The sequence below is a fragment of the Furipterus horrens genome, unplaced genomic scaffold (assembly GCF_987537825.1).
Source record: "Furipterus horrens unplaced genomic scaffold, mFurHor1.1.pri manual_scaffold_5, whole genome shotgun sequence".
In the NCBI taxonomy this organism is placed as follows: Eukaryota; Metazoa; Chordata; class Mammalia; order Chiroptera; family Furipteridae; genus Furipterus; species Furipterus horrens.
Window position 1 is genome coordinate 59,992,185 of NW_028327175.1, and position 12,122 is coordinate 60,004,306.

The window sequence follows — 12,122 nt, forward strand, 5'->3', positions numbered from 1 at the left end:
ACCTGGAAGTGGTCTTAATTTCATGTGTGGGCAGTATGTTTTATAAATGCCAGAACATGGGAGAAACACAAACACAATCCATTCTTTAAAAAAATAAATTGTTCAAAGTAGAATTTTCCATCCCCCTTTTCTCCCATAACAAAAACTAGTGCTGGGACCCAGAGTTGGTTTCTATCCTGGCCCATGTACAAAGTGTTCCCCTATATGACTTGCTTCATTAGGGTTATGGATAATAGTCCATTCACTTTGAAGAGAGGATTATCTATGCCTTCTTCCTCTTCTTGCCTTCATGCTCATGTTTCTTGAGGCAGCTTCTATCTGAGGATTTTGTAGAGCCATTGTGCTGTTTGGATTCTTCCAAAAACTTGTCCAAATTAAAATGGTCTTCCTCAAACTGAACTGGTCCTTCTCAACCTCTTTGCCTACAGTCTAAACCAGAAAACTCCTTATTGAGAAAAAATCTGTTGGTGTTTATTCTGGCTTCTAGATCATCATCGTACATGTCCTTGTCCAGATTTTTACTGGACCTGTAAACATTCTGGCCCATATCTTTACCACCTCTCTAGACTTGATCATAAATGTAAATAGCATATTTTCCACATGCAAGACTGCTGTCCATACTCTTGGATTGGTTAAACAGTTTTTGGTTATATTGAACTTCATCTGAAGTCTGAGGATGGGTACACTAAAAGAAATGACCTCACTATCTCAGTTTTCATTTCTCTGCAGTTTTGACATTTTATCAGGAGCTGCCCTGGGAAGATTCTGGTCATGCTGTCTCTCTTTCCTTCTGTCATACTGGATTTCATCTACCTCATGTGTCTCCCCATCCTCTTTTTTCCACATGGGTTTTGATCCCAGCTCTTTTCTCTCTGGCTTTTGGTTCATGTCTCTAAGTTTTTCTTCATCTTTCTCTTTTTCTTTTTGAGCTATCTTTCTTTCTACTTGAGCATGCATTTCCACAGCTTCATGAGCCTTCCGATCATAATGCAGAGGGTTTCAGCCAGTATGGCAGAATTTTCTTTCTTTCTTTTTATTTAAAATATATTTCATTGATTATGTTGTTACAGTAGTCCAACCCCCCCCCCCCCTTTGCTCCTCAACTCTGCCAAGTACCCCCTTCCCTCCACCAATCCGACCGCCCTTAGTTCATGTCCATGGATCCTGCATATAAGATCTTTGGCTTCACCCTTTTCTATATTATTCTTAACTTCCCCCTGTCTATTTTGTACCAACCAATTATGCTTCTTAATCCCTGCACCATTTCCCCATTTATCCCTCTTCCCCCTCCCAGCTGTTAACCCTCCAAATGATCCCCATGTCTATGATTCTGTTCCTTTTCTGGTTTGCTTAGTTGGATTTTGTTTTTATTTTTTAGATTCAGTTGTTGATAGTTGTGAGTTTGTTGTTGTTTTAATGTTCATAATTTTGATCTCCTTTTTCTTAAGTAAGGCCCTTTGACATTTCATTTAATAATAGCTCGGTGATGATGAACTCCTTTAGCTTTACCTTGTCTGGGAAGTACTTTATCTGCCCTTCCATTCTAAGTGATAGCTTTGCTGAATAGAGTAATCTTGGTTGCAAGTCCCTGCTTTTCATCACCTTGAGTACCTCTTGCCAGTCCCTTCTTGACTGCAAAGTTTCTTTTGAGAAATCAACTGATAGTCTTATAGGCACCCCTTTGTAGGTAACTCTTTTCTTTTCTCTTGCTGCTTTTAAGAGTCTCTCTTTATCTTTAACCTTTGACATTTTAATTATGATGTGTCTTAGTGTGGTCCTTTTGGGGTCTAGTTTGTTTGGGACTCTCTGTACTTCCTGGGTCTGTAAGTCTATTTCCTTCTCCAAGTTAGGGAAGTTCTGCTTCATTATTTTCTCACATAAGTTTTCAATTTCTTGCTCTTCCTCTTCTCCTTCTGGCACCCATATGGTTTGGATGTTGGCATGTTTAAAGTTGTCCCAGAGATTCGTAAGTCTCTCCTCATTTTTTTCAATTCTTGTTTCCTCATTCTGTACTGGTTGACTGTTTTTTTCTTCCTTATGTTCCAAATCATTGATTTGAACCCTGGTTTTCTTCCCTTCACCATTGGTTTTGTGTGGAGTTTCCTTCGTTTCATTTAGCATAGCCTTCACTTCTTCACTTATGTATTTGCTGTACTTAAGGATATCTAGGAGATCCAAGATGGTGGAGGAGTAAATGGAAGCTACACTAACCTCCTCCCAGGACCAGTCTGGATTTACAACTTAATTTTGGAGAAATCATCTGGAATAACCAACGGAACACTAGTTGGAAAGAAGTCTTATAACCACGGAGAGACAGAAAAGGCCGCTACATCACAACTTGACCGGTAGGGAGTGCGGAGACGCGGAAGGGCTGGCTGGGCTCACATGGGTGGCAGCTGAAGGGACTGAGAAACAGCTCAGCAGCTGGGGATTCCCGCTGAGAAGGGCAGGGTCTAAACCCCCAGCTGGGCTTCCCAGCCTACAGCAACAGAGTGGAAAGTAAAACAGTATCAGCTGTGAAAAGCGAAAAGCCACAGGCTTTCTTGCTAGCTGGAGAGAAACAGCAGGAGAAAAAGAGCTCTTAAGTGGATCACATACGAAAATATTTTGACCACCACTTACCCTGGGCTCAAGCAGAGGGAAGGCAGAGAGGACTGGAGACACTTGGGGAGAGTTTGGCACGGTGGCTTTGAGGGGAGAACTGGAGGAGCAGCCGACTGGGTCCCAGTGCTGACTCATCCCCAGTACTGCGGGTAGACCATTCCCCTCCAAGTGGCGTCAGCCTGAGGGGAAGCAAAAGCCCTGCCGACAGGAATTAAGCTGCCACACCCACAGTCCTTAAGCCTGACAGCTAATCACAGATTGAGTAGATTAACAATCAAAGAAGACAGACAACAGCAGTAGATCCCTGGAAGTCTCCAACAGGCTGCCTAGGGCCAGACTGGTACATGATCTGACGCCACCAGAGGCAGATCCAGGAAGTGCAGATCATTCTAAGAAGCACCAACAAACAATAGGAGTCAAAAAAATGGGGAGACAGAGAAACAACCTCCCATCAAAAGGAAAGGTAGAATCCCCAGAAAGAGTGCTAAATGAAATAGAGGGGAGCGAACTATCAGATATGGAATTCAAAACATGGATTATGGAGAACCTGAATGAGCTCAGCGGAAACTACAAAGAACTCCAGAAAAACTACAAGGAACTCACGGAAAATTATGTGAGCATGAAAAAGGACATAGAAGCTATCAATAAGAGCCAGGAGGAAATGAAGAATACGATCTCTGAATTGAAGAACACAGTAGAAGGAATTAAAAGCAGGCTAGAGGAAGCAGAAGATCGGATCAGCGAGCTGGAGGACAGCCTACACAAAAACTCCCAGACAATGCAACAAAATGAAAAAAGACTGAACAAGACTGAAGAGGTTCTAAGACAGCTGCAGGATAACATGAAACATAATAATATCCGTATCATAGGAATTCCAGAAGGAGAAGAAGAAGAGCAAGGGATAGAAAACCTCTTTGAAAAACTAATGACAGAAAACTTCCCTAACATGAAGAGAGAAAGAATCATGCAAGTCCAGGAAGCACAGAGGGTCCCAATGAAGATGAACCCCAACAGGCCCACCTCAAGACACATCATAATTAAAATGGCAACATTCAAAGACAAAGAGAGGATCCTAAAAGCAGCAAGAGAAAAACAACTAATAACATACAAGGGTACTCCAATAAGGCTATCATCAGATTTCTCAGCAGAAACACTACAAGCCAGAAGGGAATGGCAAAAAATATTCCAAGCAATGAAAAACAAAGGCCTACAACCTAGAATACTATACCCAGCAAAGCTCTCATTCAAAATGGAGGGTGAAATAAGGAGCTTCCAAGACAAAAGAAGGCTAAAAGAATACATCTCCACCAAACCAGCAATGCAAGAGATGCTAAAGGGTCTGCTCTAAGAAGATAAAGAAACAGAGAGAGACAGAGAAGAACACGAGTACAAAGGGGAAAAATGACAATGAATAAGTACTTATCGGTAATAACCTTAAATGTAAATGGATTAAATGCTCCAATTAAAAGACATAGGGTAGCTGAATGGATTAGAAAGAATGACCCACATATATGCTGTCTACAAGAGACCCACCTTAGAACAAAAGATCTACACAGACTGAAAGTAAAGGGATGGAAAAAAGTATTTCAAGCAAATGGGCATGAAAAAAAAAGCCGGGGTAGCAATACTTATATCAGACAAAACAGATTTCACAGCAAAGTCCATAAAAAGAGACAAAGAAGGGCATTTCATAATACTTAAGGGAAAAATCCATCAAGAAGATATAACCCTTATAAATATATATGCACCCAACTTAGGAGCACCCAAATATATAAGGAAACTTTTGAAAGACTCCAAGAAAGATATAGACAACAACACACTCATAGTAGGGGACTTTAACACCCCATTGTCAACAATGGACAGATCTTCGAAGCAAAGAAACACCAAAGATATTGAGGCACTGAACAACACTCTAGATCAAATGGACTTAGTCGATATATATAGAAGTTTTCACCCCAAAGAAGCAAAATATACATACTTCTCAAGTGCACATGGAACATTTTCAAAGATAGACCACATGGTAGGACACAAAACAAGCCTTAACAAATTCAAGAAAATTGAAATTATATCAAGCATCTTCTCAGATCACAATGGCTTAAAATTGGAAATCAACCTCAAGGAAAAAACTCAAAAACATTCAAACTCATGGAGAATGAATAACATGCTATTAAATAATGAATGGGTTAACAATGACATCAAAGAAGAAATCAAAAAGTTTCTGGAAACTAATGATAATGAACACACAACAACCCAAAACCTATGGGATACAGCGAAAGCAGTCCTAAGAGGAAAGTTCATAGCAATACAGGCCTACCTAAAAAAGCTAGAGGAATATCTAATAAAAAATTTAACCCTACAGCTACAAGATCTAGAGGAAGAACAACAAGCAAAGCCCAGATCAAGTAGAAGGAACGAAATCATCAAGATCAGAGCAGAATTAAATGACATAGAGTCTAAACTAACAATTCAAAAGATCAACAAAAGTAGGAGCTGGTTCTTTGAAAAAATAAACAAAATTGACAAGCCTTTAACCAGGCTCATCAAGAAAAAAAGAGAGAGGACCCAAATAAATAAAATCAGAAACGAAAGAGGAGAAATCACAACTGATACCACAGAAATACAAAGGATTATAAGAAATTATTACGAACAACTGTATGGCAAGAAATTTGACAACCTAGAGGAAATGGACAAATTCCTGGAAACCTATAGTCTTCCCAAACTGAATCAAGAAGAAGCAGAAAGTCTGAATAGACCAATAACAGCTACTGAAATTGAAGCAGTAATCAAAAAACTCCCAGCACACAAAAGCCCTGGACCGGATGGCTTCACAAGTGAATTCTACAAAACATTTAGGAAAGAACTAACTCCTATCCTTCTCAGACTATTCCAAAAGATACAAGAAGAGGGAAGACTGCCAAACTCATTCTATGAAGCCAGTATGACCCTAATTCCAAAACCAGGTCAAGACACAACAAAGAAAGAAAACTACAGGCCAATATCGCTGATGAACATAGATGCTAAAATCCTCAACAAAATATTGGCAAACCGGATCCAGCAACACATTAGAAAGATCATACACCACGATCAAGTAGGATTCATCCCAGGGATGCAAGGATGGTTTAACATTCGCAAATCAATAAACGTAATACACCACATAAACAAAATGAAAGACAAAAACCACATGATAATATCAATAGATGCAGAAAAAGCATTTGATAAAGTACAACACCCATTTATGATAAAAACTCTTAGCAAAATGGGAATAGAGGGAGCATACCTCAAAATAATAAAGGCCATATATGAGAAACCTGAAGCCAACATCATACTCAATGGGCAAAAACTGAGAGCATTCCCCCTGAGATCAGGAACAAGACAAGGATGTCCGCTCTCCCCACTCCTATTCAACATAGTCTTGGAAGTTCTAGCCACCGCAATCAGACAAGAAAGAGAAATAAAAGGCATCCAAATTGGAAAAGAGGAAGTAAAACTGTCATTATTTGCAGATGACATGATAGTGTACATAGAAAACCCTATAGACTCCACAAAAAACTACTCGACCTAATAAGTGAATTCGGCAAAATAGCAGGATACAAAGTCAATATTAAGAAATCAAAGGCATTTTTATACACCAACAATAAAAACTCAGAGATAGAAACTGAAAGAAAAATTCAATTTACCATAGCAACAAGAAAAATAAAATACCTAGGAATAAACTTAACCAAGGAGGTAAAAGACCTGTACTCAGAAAACTACATAACACTGAAGAAAGAAATTAAAGAAGATACTAATAAATGGAAGCATATACCATGCTCATGGATGGGAAGAATCAACATCATTAAAATGTCCATACTACCCAAAGCAATTTATAGATTCAATGCAATCCCTATTAAAATACCAGCAACATATTTCACAGACCTAGAACAAATACTTCAAAAATTTATATGGAACCAAAAAAGAGCCTGAATAGCCACAGCAATTTTGAGGAAGAACACAGTAGGAGGAATCACAATACCTGATATCAAACTATACTACAAGCCCACGGTAATCAAAACAGTCTGGTACTGGCATAAAAACAGACATATAGATCAATGGAACAGAATAGAGAGCCCAGAAATAAACCCAGGTTCATATGGTCAACTAATATTTGACAAAGGGGGAAAGAATATCAAATGGAGTGAAAAGAGCCTCTTTAACAAATGGTGTTGGGAGAACTGGACAGGGACATGCAAAAAAATGAAACTAGACCACCAACTTACACCATACACCAGAATAAACTCAAAATGGATCAAAGACTTAAATGTAAGCCGTGATACCATAAAAGTCCTAGAGGAAAAAATAGGCAGGAAAATTTCAGATATCCCACATAGCAATATTTTCACTGATATATCTCCTAAGGCAAGGGAAATAAAGGAAAGAATAAACAAATGGGACTACATCAAACTAAAAAGTTTCTGCTCAGCTAAAGAAAACATCAGCAAGATGAAAAGGAAACCAACCATATGGGAAAATATATTTGCCAATGACATCTCAGACAAGGGATTGATCTCCAAAATATATAAAGAACTCATACGACTCAACACCAAGAAGACAGACAACCCAATTAAAAAATGGGCAAAGGACCTGAACAAACACTTCTCCAAAGAAGACATACAGAGGGCCCATAGACATATGAAAATACGCTCAACATCACTAGCCATCAGAGAGATGCAAATAAAAACCACAATGAGATACCACCTCACACCAGTCAGAATGGCCATAATCAACAAATCAACAAACAACTTGTGCTGGAGAGGATGCGGAGAAACGGGAACCCTGGTGCATTGGTGGTGGGAATGCAGACTGGTGCAGCCACTATGGAAAACAGTTTGGAATTTCCTAAAAAAACTAAAAATGGAACTGCCTTTTGAACCAGCAATTCCATTACTGGGATTATATCCGAAAAATCCTGAAACACCAATTCAAAAGAACCTATGCACTCCAATGTTCATAGCAGCACTATTTACAATAGCCAAGTGCTGGAAACAACCTAAATGCCCATCTGTAGATGAGTGGATCAAAAAACTGTGGTACATTTACACAATGGAGTTCTATGTAACAGAAAGAAAGAAGGAACTTCTACCATTTTCAACAACATGGATGGAACTAGAGAGAATTATGCTTAGCGAAATAAGCCAGGCAACGAAAGAAAAATACGTTATGCTGTCACCTATTACAGGAAACTAATGAACAACACAAACAAATGAGCAAAATTGAACCAGAGGTATGTAAACAAGGAGTAGACTAACAGTAGCAAGGGGGGAGGTGGGAGGGAGAAAAGGGGGTAAGAAGGGGAAGTGTCAAATCAAAGAACATGTATAAATGACCCACAGACATGGGCAACTGAGTGGGGACTGAATGTGGGGGAAGGGAGTGGCAGGATACAGGGAAGCAAGAGGGGAAAAAAAAGTGAGACAACTGTAATGGAAAAACAAACAAAATTTTTTTTAGTGGGGGAAAATGAAAATATGAAGAATGGAAATGCCAGTTCAGTGAATATTAGGACAAAGATTTTCCTTCACGTTGTATATTTTTCTCCCTATTTGATCTCTCCAGAGTTTGGCATTCTAAACAAGTAAGTAATGACTTAAGTTTCTTTGCATAGAACTAATAAGACCAGTTGTTAATAGAGGTTCCTTTTTCTGACCAAGCCTTTGACTGGAATGTCAGGCCTAAAGGAGACATGCTTGGGCTCAGGTTGTTACCAAAAAGCCCTAAGGAACTGGGAATGACTTTCAAAGGTAATAAAAGCCCGCGAAATAAAAGGCCTGCTGCCATGGTTGGTTGTGCGGTCCACAACAATCTCTCTGGGGAAGGAACGAAGGTTGTTTTCCTGAAAGATGGCTAGAAGGGACCTTAAGGCACAATGGAAAACCAGAAAGACTTGGAAAGGACAGGTGTGTACAGGCAAGGATGAATGCCAGGTATGTGGCCCAGCTTCTGTGCCCTGAAGAGCAGACTGAGGGCCACCCTAAATGTTCCTTGGGTAAGTTCCAGCAAAACAGAACTAAAGATCATAAGTGATCATTTGCTGCTCTTGTTGTGTTTATGCAAACGAACAGGATAAATTAAAAATGGACTTAATGTAGTCCCTTTAAAGACAAGGAGAGTAATCTTAGGGAGAAAAATCATTATTCAAGGAAAATCACAATGATCAGTGGCAGACTGTAAAGTAGGGCAGCTAACCGTCTTAAAAGTTTCTTCTCACTTAAAAAATGGTTTCACTTGAAAATTAAACCATATCTGTGATATCACCAAAGAGATTCAAGTTGCAGGCAAGTAGAATGTCAAGTGCCTTGCAACTGGATGTCTTCCCAATAAGACAGTCTTACAGATTTAGAGACTTGTTTGTTGGTTATGTTACATAAATTAACATGTGTTTTCTGTTTTCAAAGGGCATAAGCCTATGACCGCATTACCTGAGTGATTGTCTGTACGCATAAGCCTCACTTAATCCTCTCTGCAGCGCTGCCTCCTGAGACTCAACAGTTTGGCTGAACTAAATGGCTGGGTTGGTGAAGAATGGGGCGGTCTGTGGGCTTCACTTTAAAACTGAATTCTCTTTTCTATCCTAATGGCTTGGATAGAAAGGGCCCAGAGGTCTGAGAGGGGGGAAACATAAACTATTTCCCTCAGCCCAAACTAAATATAATGGGCAAAAGGGTTTTGGACAGGCGAGATGTGCCTAGCACACCCTCCTCCAAAGAAGCCCATTTTTTTTTTTCTCCTAATGTGGATCATTGAAAAATTAATCCCTGCCTTTTGTCACCTAGTAGTTATGGATTGAATGATGCTTTTTAACCCTTTTTGCCAAATCTGTTGCCCCCAGAACACAACAAGGATGCCAGCCTGCTAAACCAAGCACGCCGTTGTCCGGAGACAGCCATCTGACCTGGAGTCTGCACAATCCTTCCCCATGTGGGAAGGCCACACTCCCCTCCACACCCCCACTATTATTAGGGATTTCTGGACCCAAGGGTAGGTAGGACGACGACCATGTCCAGCTTGAAGCAGCTAGAGGAGCTTGAGACCTTCGCCCATTGTCCTTTACAAGATTACATAGGGTCTTAATATCTGAGAGGGAGGGATAGTTATTTTTTACGAACCATGGGTATGGACTTGGGGGGGATGCTGGGGGAGGGAGATACTGGGTGGAGGGGAGTAAAGGGGAAAAAATTGGAACTACTGTAACAACATAATCAATAAAATATACTTTAAAAACAAAGGATATCTGTCAAGCCTGTGAGCATCTTTATCAACAGTGTTTTGAACTCTGCATCTGTTAGGTGGACTATCTTCTCATCTGTGAGGATGACTATCTCCTTGTCACTTAGTTCTTCCACTGGAACCTTGATCCATTCCCCCTTTTGGGCCATATGTCTATGTCTGCTTATCTTGACAGGATCATGTGTTTGTTTGCCTCTGTGTCTTAGATAGAGCTGTCACATCTGTTATGTTGTAAGGGGTGGGGCCTTAGGTATTCATCAGTACAGGCAACTCGTTTCACCACGTTGTGGAGCTGTGTGTTGGGGAGGGGTCTGAGAGGGAACAATGCTGCTTGCTCAGCACTTGCCCATTTTCCAGGCACTTCTCCCACTTCCGTATGGGACTGGTGTCTCTCTAGCTGTTACCCTGGCTGTCGTTCCCAGAGTGGGTGGGTCTGTGGATGTTCTAGGAATGTGGCGGCCCTTTAAACAAGTAGACTCTGCTGAGAGACCAGCAGTTTCTGCCTCCACCCTAACCCCCACTGGTTTACACAGTCAGAAACAATAAAGCTTTATTTTCCCTGGTGCTGGGACTGTGAGCTGTGCGGTCTGGTCTGGTGTTGGGAGCTCTCCCCAGGTGTCCCTCCCTACTTTTTAAAACATGTGACTGTGCTTTCCATCAGCCCGCCACATCTGCTGCCACCACCACATCACATCCTCTCCACCCTGGACCTGCCCCTCCTACCTTCTAGATGAGTATTTCTCCTTTATATCTTTGTTTGTTAGACTTCCATGCAGCTTGATTTTCTGGAACTTCTGGTTGTCTCTAGCTTTGAGGTAGTTGTATTTCTTCTTAGTTTTGCAGAGAGATGCAGCGTGTGTGTCTAAGTCTCCAACTTGGCCAGAAATCCCAGTTTGGCAGAATTCTGTCCTCTTCTGTCTTTGTCTAAAGGAATTATATAACACTTCATGTTCTGCTAGGTTGAAATACAAGGAGGAACCTTCCACCCTTGTTCTCTCACAGTCATCTTTTGGCCAGGAGAATGTGTGACAGGTGCAGGAAGAGAAGGTGGTCCTTGGGGAATTTTCTTACTAACCTTGAATTTGGGAGGCTCCGTAGGATTTTTCTGCATTTCCAACACCTGAGTAACCTTCTGTTTTGCTCCAGAGTTGAAAGCCACTCCTTGTAGAGATGGGGTGTATTGGATAAACTGAACAGAAGCCAGTTTATCAGCTGCCTGAACTAGCATGGCCACAGAAACCTTATGTGATATAGAGTGTTTTAAGATCACCCTTGTCTTTTCTGTTATCTTTGTAATAGCTTCTTCATCAGGTTTCTGCAGGTTTGGGTCATATGCATGTATGACTTCCTTGGGAACCAAGTCACTGTTCTTGCTATAAGCGACCTTGCCTTTTGACTGTTCTTGTCAAGCAATTGCATCATATTTATTTTTTTCTTCAACATCCACCTGAATGACCGGTGCATTTTGACATTTTTTTTCTTTTGTTCAGTTGATAGCAGGCCACAAGGATCTCTGGAAAAGACCCTCCATCTCCAAGTTCTCTAATAAGCAAGGTATCAAGCCTTTCCAGTACTTGTATGGGGGACGTTCTCTCCAGGAGGAGACCAGTGAGGTCTGTCATGGTGTCAGGGATCTGGACTTTTCTTCAGCCTCAGGCTGGTCCTGAGATAGCTGAGTAGGTGCCTACATAAAGTTGGTGAGCACCATCTGCTGCTGCTTTGCAATTGTTTATTTATTAAGCTCTGCCAGAAAACCCGAATTAAACAGATATTTTTTCAGTTTTTTTCTCTTTTGTAGTGACTGATTTTATCATTGTTAATTAGAGTAGTTGTGTATTTGATCTAATTTTATTTTTAGGTTGGTGAAAGGCACAAGGGTTTTTTTTTTTTGTTTTTTTTCCTACTACACGTTTGTTCATTGTTCAATCCTTAGTAACTAAAGAGGGTATTAAGTGTGTAGTAGGCATTCAATAGGTTTTGACAGAGAGGAAGAGAGGGAAAAAGGGAGAGAAGAGAAGGCAGGGAGGGAAAGGAGGTAGTATGCTGCTTGGCACATAAAGGATAAAAAGGCTTTGGTAACAGTACAGTAAGAAGTTTCACCTGTGGAATTGGGGTGTTGTGGAGGTGGGATGATAGAAATTTAATATCTATAAGAATTTTCCATATTTCATGCACTGTGAGGCACACTGTACCTATGATTTCATTAGTTCTCAAGCCAACTAAGTGAGCTACTTGTTATTGTTTTCATTTTATAG

General features: G+C 40.5%; 1 pseudogene; it reads right to left on the reverse strand.

Annotated features, from left to right (window-relative positions):
- Positions 1–262: 262 nt before the first annotated feature.
- LOC150008699 (SNW domain-containing protein 1 pseudogene) lies at positions 263–11,575 on the reverse strand (annotated as a pseudogene).
- Positions 11,576–12,122: the final 547 nt, after the last annotated feature.